Raw genomic sequence first — 10,610 nt, 5'->3', positions numbered from 1 at the left:
ACGCCAACATGCGGTGTATGCGCCCGTAGAGAGACAGGAGGGGTCGAAGGGTCGACCTCCATCGGGTCAGGGCACCCGACTGGCGAAGACGACATATTGTCCGGAGTGGGCAAATCTAGATCGACTACAATAAACCCAAGTTGCAACTTATTGCAGTACTTTGTTTCACCAAATGAAGAACAAATATTAAATGCTATTTACATGGAAAAACCTGTTTAGTCACCTCCACTAGGGTCAGGTTGCTAACAGTGAATCTGAACTACTTTCAGAATAATTACTGAGTCTGGCTAATGAGCTACCTGGTATCCAGTATCCATACCAATGGTAGTTAATCATTTCATCCATGGTCTGTCCTAAACAGCTTATTAAGCTAATGTTTCTGTGGATTATTAGGACACGTATGATTATTTTCTGGTTTGAGGTAGAATGAAAATTTCCTTCCTCCACGAGTACAAAAATTGTCTCGTCTGACAAGTATCTTAGATGGAATTCCTTTGATTCAGTTTGCAGCTGTTGTAGCATGATGTGTTGCTCTCAGTTGTGACTGGACAGACAACAGTTTTGTTTGTTTGGGGTTTAAGGTCGCTCAACTACTGAGGTCATTAGCGCCCAGTCACAATTGTAAGAGCACATAGAATGCGGTAAATCTCAAGGGGGGGGGGGGGGGGGAGGGAGACACCACTAAGTTCTTACAAAGATGCAGATAACATAAGTGAAAGAGTTAGATGTCTTTGGACAAACCAGTCAAAGTAATAAAACGAAGAACACGAGCAGCTGTACCTGTAAAATAGATGGCAGAGACGGGACAACACGAAATTGACTAAAACGGGCACAAGACAATAAAACATAGTGCACTGTCAATGCATGACCACAAGGGCATTGCGGGGCTGGGTCACCGGAGAGCAGGTAGCGGTGGCTAAACCGGCAATGCCCAATCCGCAACCTGGTCAGAAGGACCTCTTCTCGCCGAGATGGTTGGGAGGACGTTGTCCAAGCAGTTTGTAACGGTTTTATGGAACGGAGCTTGTTTCCTTGAAGTGATGACCCAGTATCCCACCACAATGACACAAGCCTCTTACAAACAACCCCACTAATGTCAGATGACGGGACACAATGGGAGGCTGGCCGAGGCAGGAGGGCTGCAGCCCCATTCCCAGGCACTCCTACATGGCCGGGAACCCACAGAAAGCTGACAGGAGAGCCATCATCAGCAAAAGAATGGAGGGACTGCTAGATCTATTGCACCAAGGGATGGACCGGATATGGAGCTCCAAGGCTCTGAAAAGCACTGAGTGAATCATAGCAGAGTACATACGATGAATGGCGGTGGCGGCAGGCATACTGAATGGCCTGACGGAGAGCAAAAAGCTCGGCCGTAAAGATGGAACACTGGTCGAGGAGCCGGTTTTTAAAGGTGACGGCCCCGACGACAAAGACACAGCCGACACCATCGTCAGTTTTGGAGCCATCAGTGTAAATAAAGGTGTGACTGGCAAGTCGCACACGAAGTTCGACAAATCGTGAACAATACATTGCAGCTGGAGTACCCTCCTTCGGTAGCGAGCTGAGGTCGAGATGAATATGAACCGGAGCCTGGAGCCAAGGTGGTGTCGGGCTCTCACCCTCTCTGAAGGTGGTAGGGAGGGCAAAATCCAATTGTTGAAGCAGGCGACGAAAGCGGACTCCAGGGGGCAGCAGGGCAGACACGTACAACCCATACTGACGGTCGAGAGAATCGGCGAAGAAGGACTGATAAGAAGGGTGGTCGGGCATTGACAACAGCCGGCAGGCCTACCGACAAAGCAGTACCCCGCGGCGATAGGTCAATGGTAATTTGGCAGCTTCAGCATAAAGACTCTCGATGGGACAAGTGTAGAATGCTCCGGTCGAAAGACGTAGCCCCCGATGGTGGATGGAGTTGAGACAGCGTAAGAGGGATGGCCGAGCAGACGAGGCTCCCATAATCCAGGTTTGATCGGACTATGGAGTGATACAAGTGAAGCAGGACAGTGCGATCCGCTCCCCAAGATGAACTACTAAGAACTCTGAGGACATTAAGGGAACGTGTACAACGGGCAGCCAAATAAGAGACGTGCGGAGACCAACAAAGTTTCCTGTCCAGTGTGAGCCCTAGAAACTTAGTTGTTTCCACAAATGGGAGAACAACAGGACCGAGATGTAAGGATGGCGGAAGGAACGCTTTATATCGCCAAAAGTTGATGCAAACCGTCTTCTCTTCAAAGAACCGCAAGCCATTAGCCACACTCCATGAGTATAGGCTGTCAAGACAACGCTGAAGGCAGCGCCCCAGGAGGCATGTTCTCTGGGCACTGCAGTAGATCACGAAGTCATCGACAAAAAGAGAGCCAGAGACATTAGGTGGAATGCAATCCATAACTGGATTGATCGCTATGGCAAAAAGGTCTACGCTCAATACGGAGCCCTGAGGCACTCCGTTCTCCTGGAGGAAGACGTCGGACAATACGGAACCCACACGTACCCTAAACTTTCGATCTGTTAAAAAGGAATCAATAAAAGGGGCAGGCGACTGTGTATACCCCATCTGTGCATTGTGCGGAGGATACCTCCTCTCCAACAGGTATCATAAGCCTTCTCCAAATCGAAGAACACGGCTACCGTTTGGCGCTTTTGCAAAAAGTTGGTCATGATGAATGATGACAAGGTCACAAGGTGGTCAACAGCCGAGCGGCGGCGATGAAAGCCGCATTTAACAATGGTAAGTAGCCATCGAGATTCAAGAATCCAAACTAACCTGCAGGAGGGTATGTCTATCAGACAATCTAATCATATTCATTTGTGGTTTCTGTGACATTTCTGTCAAAATCATCATGACAATGTCATGCATATTGTTAACTACATTGGTAACTGATGCATCAGTGGGTACGTATTCTGAATGACACCAGGTATTGGTAGTTTTTTAGGTAACAGTTCTGATCAGTAATTCTGTTCTAGACTATAAGTGGTGTTTGCAACAAATACAGATGTGATCTTTGGGTCATTGTCATAGCTTTTATTAACTGGGCATGCCTATATTGCTGAAACGCGTTCCGACGAAACTAAGGATGGCCGGGAGCAGCGACTCGCGGATGGAGCGTCAGACGAAATGAGCCGGGGTGGAGAGGGGGATAAAGACTTCTTCTTGGAGGCGTTCTTGGAAGTCCGATGAGGCACGGGGATGGTGGGCTGGACCCGAAGAAGGTCCTCACACGCGGGGTCCATTTTGGAACGCCGGACCTCGGAAGCCGGGGTCTGGAATGTTTCCCCGATGGACGACTGAGAAGAGGATCGCTTCTGAGGTGGCGGAGGGGGAGGAGGAGGAAGGGAGGCCCCTGGGGCAGAGGGGGCAGGGGCCACGAGGGAGGAGGATTTGAAAGGGAGGGATTTAGGAGGCGGAGGCATAGACCCTGGATGGGGTGAGGAGGTGGAGGGGGGACAGGATAGGGGTGAGGATACTGTGGAAGGAGTGGACATGACTGAGGCAAACGAAGTTGTCAACGTCACGGGATGGAGGTTGTCATACTTCTTCCTGGCCTCAGAATAAGAGAGACGGTCCAAAGTTTTTAATTCTTGAATCTTCTTCTCCTTCTGATACGCGGGGCAGTCTAAAGATCAAGGCGAGTGGAGGCCAGGACAATTGACACACCGAGGTGGTGGGGTGCATGTATGTTCCTCACGAAGAGGACGTCCACAATCGCCACAAAGGGGCTCAGCCTCACACCGTGACGACATGTGCCCGAAGCGCAAACACCGAAAGCAGCGCATAGGAGGCGGGACGTAAGGTCGCACGTCACACCGGTAGCACATCACCTTTACCTTCTCCGGGAGAACGTCCCCCTCGAAGGCGAAGATAAAGGCCCCGGTGTCGATGGGATGGTCTTTGGGGCCGCGCTGGACTAGCCGGACGAAATGCACGCCTCGGCACTCCAGGTTGGCCCTGAGCTCCTCATCAGATTGCAGCAGGAGGTCTCGATGAAAAATAACCCCCTGTGTCCTATTCAGTGCCAGATGCAGGACAATGGACACTGTGATGTCCTCTAGTCGGTCGCACGCCTGGAGCGCTGCCGAATGTATGGCGGAGGTGGTCTTTATAAGAACGGACCCCGAACGCATTTTACTGAGAGCCTCTATTTCCCCGAAGATGTCCTCGATGTGCTGCACAAAGAACATGGGATTGGAAGTGGCAGACGTCCCCCCCCAACGGTCCGAGAACAGACTACATAGTGGGGGAAGTACTTCGTCTCAAGGCGGCGGGCCTGTCCTTCCTCCCAGGGAGTGGCCAATGGGGAAAGGGCAGGAGAACCAGAACCAGAGACAGTACGTTTCTTTTTAAAAGACTCGGCCGCATATCGACCTGATACATGTTGACGTTTCATCTGCGAAACGTCTGCTCCGATACCACCCACTCCGACCAAGGGCTCTCACCACGGGCGCCACCCAACCTCAGCAAGGGCCACCTGACAGGATGACCGTTGCCAGGAGTCCTGATGCCCCAAGGAGACGGGCATCTACTCCTTGGACGACGTGGGGAGGGTGCAGCTCAGGTATCGGCAGTATGATCCCTATGTTGTCAGGGGGCTACAGACTAGAGGGTACATGACGACGCCACCACAACGGGCTGGCTACCGTGCTGGATTTCGGGTGCCATGGAAAGTCCATCATGATCGTAGGTGCAGATGGGGACGCACTAGGGGCGTAACTTGTGCAACCCATCAGGCGTTTAGGCCCAATTTGAGGAATAGTGGGTGCGGTTACAACGCCATTACAATGCCGAGTGCCAAGGTCTTAGTGCACTGAGGACCAGTGATACATCACGTAAGGCATCCTTCCCCAAAAGGCTCGTACTTCTGTAGAATTTTGAAAAATGGAGGTCAAACCCCAAGGGGGACCGTCACATGGAAGGCCGAAATGGTTGAAACTCCTTTTAGTCGCCTCTTACAACAGGCAGGAATACCTCGGGCCTATTCTTACCTCAGACCCACAGGGGGGGAACAGACAACTGAAAACCACATTGAGAAGCTGGAAGTATATGGCTTCAGTATTTCTGGCTCTGGAATCCATTGATTAGTGCACTCAAGTACTCTGTCAGCAGCAAGCTGAAGTTAACTACTACATGATTTGCTTTATCATTTATACACAGTTACTTAAAAGTACCGCTTCGATTTTGGAAGATTATTTCATGAAAACTGCAAGACATGGAAAGCACACACATAACAGTCACTAGAAGAGCTCTCTTAGGTCTTAACTCACATTACAACTGCTCAATATGGGCACTATTTGTAATGTAGTTAACATCAATACAAGCAATAGAGCACATGCATGCTACCCAGGAAGATGCAACAACGGCAGCCCACCTTGGAAATCTGTTCACTGGGTTGCCTACCTGCAGGCTCACACTAATTTGTGTGACAATACATGGTAGTTAAGTTAATGGAGGTGTACAGGAAAACTATCAAGTAGTGTCTGAACACAGCATTAGTAGTGCACTGTTTGATGCATTCAAATCAATTAAATACTTAGATGTAACACTGCAACAAAGTGACATGAAATGGAATGGGCAATAGTAGGGGAAGGCAAATGATAGACTTCTGTTTATTCGGAGAATTTTAGGAAAGTGCAGTTACTCAGTAAAGGAGATTATGCACGTAACTTTAGTATAACCTATTCTTCAGTACTGCTTGCCTGTTTGGAGTCCCACCAGGTAAGGTACACTGGACTGCTGTTGAAATTTCTCATCAAATTTTATAAAGTTTTAGTCTTCAGTTACTTATTTTGAAGTTTATTTTTGTTAATATTTGCAGTAAAAGTAACTTATTAGTGGATTTTCATTAATCTCAGACTTACTTTCTGTGTTATTGACTCCAGTGGTCTATTATCCTTGAGTGTGCTTATACTGTTCATCCAAGTCTCACGCCTCAGCAGTGTGTTTATATTTCACAGCATGCGGTTGCAGCTGTAGTGGTTATAAAGCTAAGTACTGACAAAGTTGTTTGTGCACTGTTATACAGTTATTAAATTTAATAGTTTCATGCTGTTTGTGGTGAAATAATGATTTAATAAACTTTTGGTAGAGTTCGCTCGCTGCATTTTTTAGTTTTCTGTGCATTGAAGTCATCTAGTAAATTTAGTGTGGTAGTTTTCAGCTGATGTTTATCATTGTTTCCTAGTGAAATGTTTCAGTAAAATTTTCATTCACTGTTTTAACTTTGTTGAGTGTTACACTGGCTGCTTGAAATTTTGGTTTTAGCTAATAATTTTGCGAAGTTTTGTTGGTATTGGTATTAGTTGTGGTTTAGTAGTATTAATAAGAGTTGTTGCTTTCTTGGTAGAGAGAGAATTTGGAGACCACTATTGTTGGTGCTATAAATAGTCCCACAAGTGTACTTGAACTCAGGTAACGTAGAAGTTTAGTTTTTTTTTTCTTTTTTTTTTTCCCCAGTAAATGTAAAATTTTACCATGAGTGTGAAGTGTGGAATCTCTCATAGGTTTGTGAGCAGTGGTTTATGGCGTGGGATTTGTTCAAAATATTTTCATTTGGGGGAGGGGGATGCAGTGTGGAAGCCAGTGGGCATTCTAGCAAGATCATCTCCTTGGAATGCAGAATCTGTAGTAGAAATAAGTTGATAGAGGAGCAGGAGCATAAGATCTGTGCCATTCAGGTGCAACTACGATATGTAAAGGAGGAACTAGACAGGGTAAAGAGGGCGAAGGGTGCTTGGGAATGGGAACTGGCAGTTGGCAAGAAGGCAGATAGAAGGAGGAAGTATTTAGACAGTTTTACTTTGCGTATGTGCAATAGATTTGACCAACTGCCAGAGCTGAGTGGAGAGGAGCCTCTTGTAGCTATAGGTGTAGGAAACATGCAGCTGTCCTCAGCAGTTACAAGGCCTAAGTCAGTTGCAAAGTCTAACAGAAAGAAGGAGGCTCTGCTGCTAGGTAGTTGACATGGTAGAGATGTAGGCCAGCAGTTGCAGGAAGTGTTGGAGAGTGAGTACCAGGTCACCAGCATTGTGAAGCATAGCGCAGAGTTTGCTCAGGTGACTGACAGCACAGGGGAGTTATACAGGAATTTTATGGAGAAGGATCAGGTAGTGATAGTGGATGGCACACAGGCTGTCTTGGTAGGGACAGGGAATATGATGTAGGTGGTGACCTGGTAAGATAGCTACTCAAACTGGTGGCTCTAATGTGTATTTCGTGCCACTGTTTCAGCGTCATGATTGGCCTCATCTTAATGTGGCTGTTAACATGGGGTTGGAGAAGGCACTGATAACAGAGAGCATGGGTCACATTGCAGTGGTGCCAGTTGAATTTATCAGTAGATCGGGTTTCACTAGGCATGGCCTGCACCTCAAAAGGTATGGGGGGGGGGGGGGGGGGGAGAGGCTGGCAAAGCTTATACGTGTCAGCGTACTGGGTGGTGGTGGGATCACCTATTGAAAAATTGCTGCAGTAGTTGGTGTTAGAGTTGCACCTTTTTTTAGACTGACGTCACCTGAGAGGTACACCTGCTTAAAAGATGTCCGTCTAACTAAGGGATCACCTTCAGAGGATGTGATGTTTCCAAGAAGGGGAGGAATTAGCATATTTCATCAAAATATAAGAGGTATTAAAGATGAAGTTAGTGAACTACTCATAGATGTTGACTCTGAAATTATTGGTATATCGAAGAACCACTTAAATTATTTGACAGTTCAGAGGTTTCCTTTACTAGGATACAGATTAGCTGGCTGTTTTTCAAGGAGTTCCTGGCAGGGTGGCCATGTACGTACAAAAACAACATTCTGTGACTCCATAGACATATCACGGCACTGCACTGAACAGATATTTGAATGTTGTGCGGGGGCAGTTGTATTTAGTGAAACTGAATGGCTAATTATTGTTGTTTATAGGTCCCCATAACCCTTGAGCATTTTTGCTCAAGCTAAAGAGGGTTGCTGTTTATAGGTCCCCTAACCCTTGAGCATTTTTGCCGAAGCTAGAGAGGGTTCTTGCTTCACTTTACAGGGAGTACCAGAAATTAGTTGTGTGTGGTGACTTCAGTATTAATTTTGTATATGATTGTGCAAGAAAAAGGGTATCTGCAGATCTCCTAAATTCATATGAGCTGATGCAGACTGTTTTTACCACCTGGGTGCCAGGGAACACTACCACTGCCATAGACAATATTGTTATTCATTCTCCATTACTAGATGGGCATTTTGTTAGTAAGAGTGAAGGGCCTTTCAGACCATGATACAGAAATTTTAACACTAAAAGGCTTTTGTACTCAAACAAATATCACATATAATTACGAACTATGTAGGAAAGCTAATCAAAATGGCAACAGAGTTTTTCGAACCTTGTCAAGGAACAAGAGTGGCAGGATGTTTATGGTGCCAATAACATGTATGTGACAAATATAATGCTTTCCATTAGAACGTTCTAAACTGGGTACTGGCAGTAAATGGCAGCCTGGGTGGCTGACTAGTGGGATAAGGATATAATGTAGATCAAAGTGGGAATTATATCAAAATGTTAGAAGAAGTCACAATCAAGCTACAGTTGCCCATTACAATCAGTATTTTAAGGTGCTTAAAAAGGTTATTAGGTAGGCAAAGAGTATGTAGTGCACAAACAGAATAGCTAATTCACAGGATAAAATTAAAACCATATGGTCAGTTGTGAAGGAAGTGTCTGGTCAGCAGCACAAGGTGGTGATATAAAGACAGTTCGTAGTAAAAAATATTTGTTACTGATAAACCAGATATATATGTACAGTATTATTTTATTTAATAAAACTGCAGCCAAATAGCCATATACAGTTACTTTGCTTAATATTTTTGCATATTCATTTATAGATTTGTTTTCTACTGTACAGTTCTATGTGATATTGTTCACAGGCTTCGTTACACAGTTCAAACACACATGCTGTGGTTGTGTTGTGATAAATTTTGTTTTTTGCAAATTAGATGATGGAAGCCGTGAATAGATAATCTAGGTATTACATGTCACAGTTCAAAGTTTGGTGCTGTCCATGAGCGGTTCATCGTTGCTTCAGTGCCATAGAACTCCGGCCATAATTTATCTTGTTTATCCTCCATGACCTTCAGTTGATTTCTGGAAGCCCTGGTGTGTGGCATCATGTATCGAAGTTTGATGTCTTCAATTAGAAATGTCTCTCTTGCTAGCAGGTACACTAGTCTAGGTATTGTTGTCTTTGACACACCTAGTGCTCTTTTTAGATAAGTTGATTTTACCTTTTCTAGTGTTTCTAGATTATTTATTTTTTTTTTTTCTGTCAGATGGTCCCATATAACCTCCATCCCATAGGCCAGGATTGGCAAGATTTTTGTGTTGAATAATTTCATAGCCATTTCTGGACTGAGTAGGCGAATGTTTTTGATGTCCTGTATTGCTATTATTGCTTGGGTTGCATGTTCTGTTGTATGTTTTGTGAAGTATTTGGCTGTTGGTTGCAATGTCATCCCTAGGTATTTAAAGTCTGATGAGATTTTTATTTTTTGTCCACTGACGATTTTCACATTCTTGGGTGTTTTGCCTCCTTTTCTGAAAATCACCATTTCGGTCTTTTGTTATGTTTGTGTGTAGTTTGTGTTCACTGCACCATTTATCTATTTTCTCAATGATTGTCTGCAGCTTCTGTATATCTGTTGATCCTACAGCTATGTTAGTGTATGCATATATGTATACATCATCATCTTCTCCAATTCAGAGTACTACTTCAGTGGCAAGAATGTACAGTAAAGGGCTCATTGGGTCACCTTGTAAGACTCCATTTGATTGCAAAATGAGGATCGAAGAAGAGAGGTAGTCTGATATTGTGATTAAGTTGTATTCGATGATTGACTTGATTATTCTTGCCCATACGCTATCTTCTCCCACTGTTTTCCAGTCTTTGGACTACGAGATCTCTTTCCAGTAGGTCAAAGGCTTGGGTAAGGTCTATGAACACTGTAGAGCATTTGTTTCTTTTGTAGTGCTTTGTCGATGTTGTTTAGAAGAAGCTTGACTGCCGTAAGTGTTGATCTTCCAGATCTGAAGCCCATTTGTGGTTCTGGGAGGTGACTGTCCACACAGGCTTTGATTTTTGGTGTAATTATCTTTGAAAACATCTTGAACTGTGTATTACCTAGGGCTATGCCTCTGTACTTGTTTGTGTCCACTGGGTTTCCTCTACCTTTGTAGAGAACTTTTATTATCGAGTGTCTCCATTGGGTTGGAATTCTTCCAGGTTCCAGGCATTCGTTGAATAGTTTGATCCATGTGTGTTGGAGAGCCTGTTTCACATCTTTATAAAAATAAATAATCGGGTCCTGCTGCTTTCTTTTTCTCCAGTGTTTTTATTACTTCTTTTACATCATCTTCATTTACAGGTTACCATACATTGTCTTTTTCCTTTGTTTGATGCTGTCGCTCTTTATTTGGGGGTGTTTGGATTCCTCGTTTATTCAGTATCTTACTGAAGTGGTCTTCCCATTCCTTCCTGTCTATAGTTGGTGTATGAGCCAGTCTTCTTAGTCTTGCTGCTATGTATGGGTCTTTCGCTGCTTCATCCACTTCTCTTTTTGCCTCTCTTTCTGTGTATTCT

The sequence above is a fragment of the Schistocerca gregaria genome, chromosome X, assembly GCF_023897955.1.
Source record: "Schistocerca gregaria isolate iqSchGreg1 chromosome X, iqSchGreg1.2, whole genome shotgun sequence".
In the NCBI taxonomy this organism is placed as follows: Eukaryota; Metazoa; Arthropoda; class Insecta; order Orthoptera; family Acrididae; genus Schistocerca; species Schistocerca gregaria.
The sequence above is the reverse complement of the archived record's forward strand: the minus strand, read 5'-3'. Positions refer to the sequence as shown.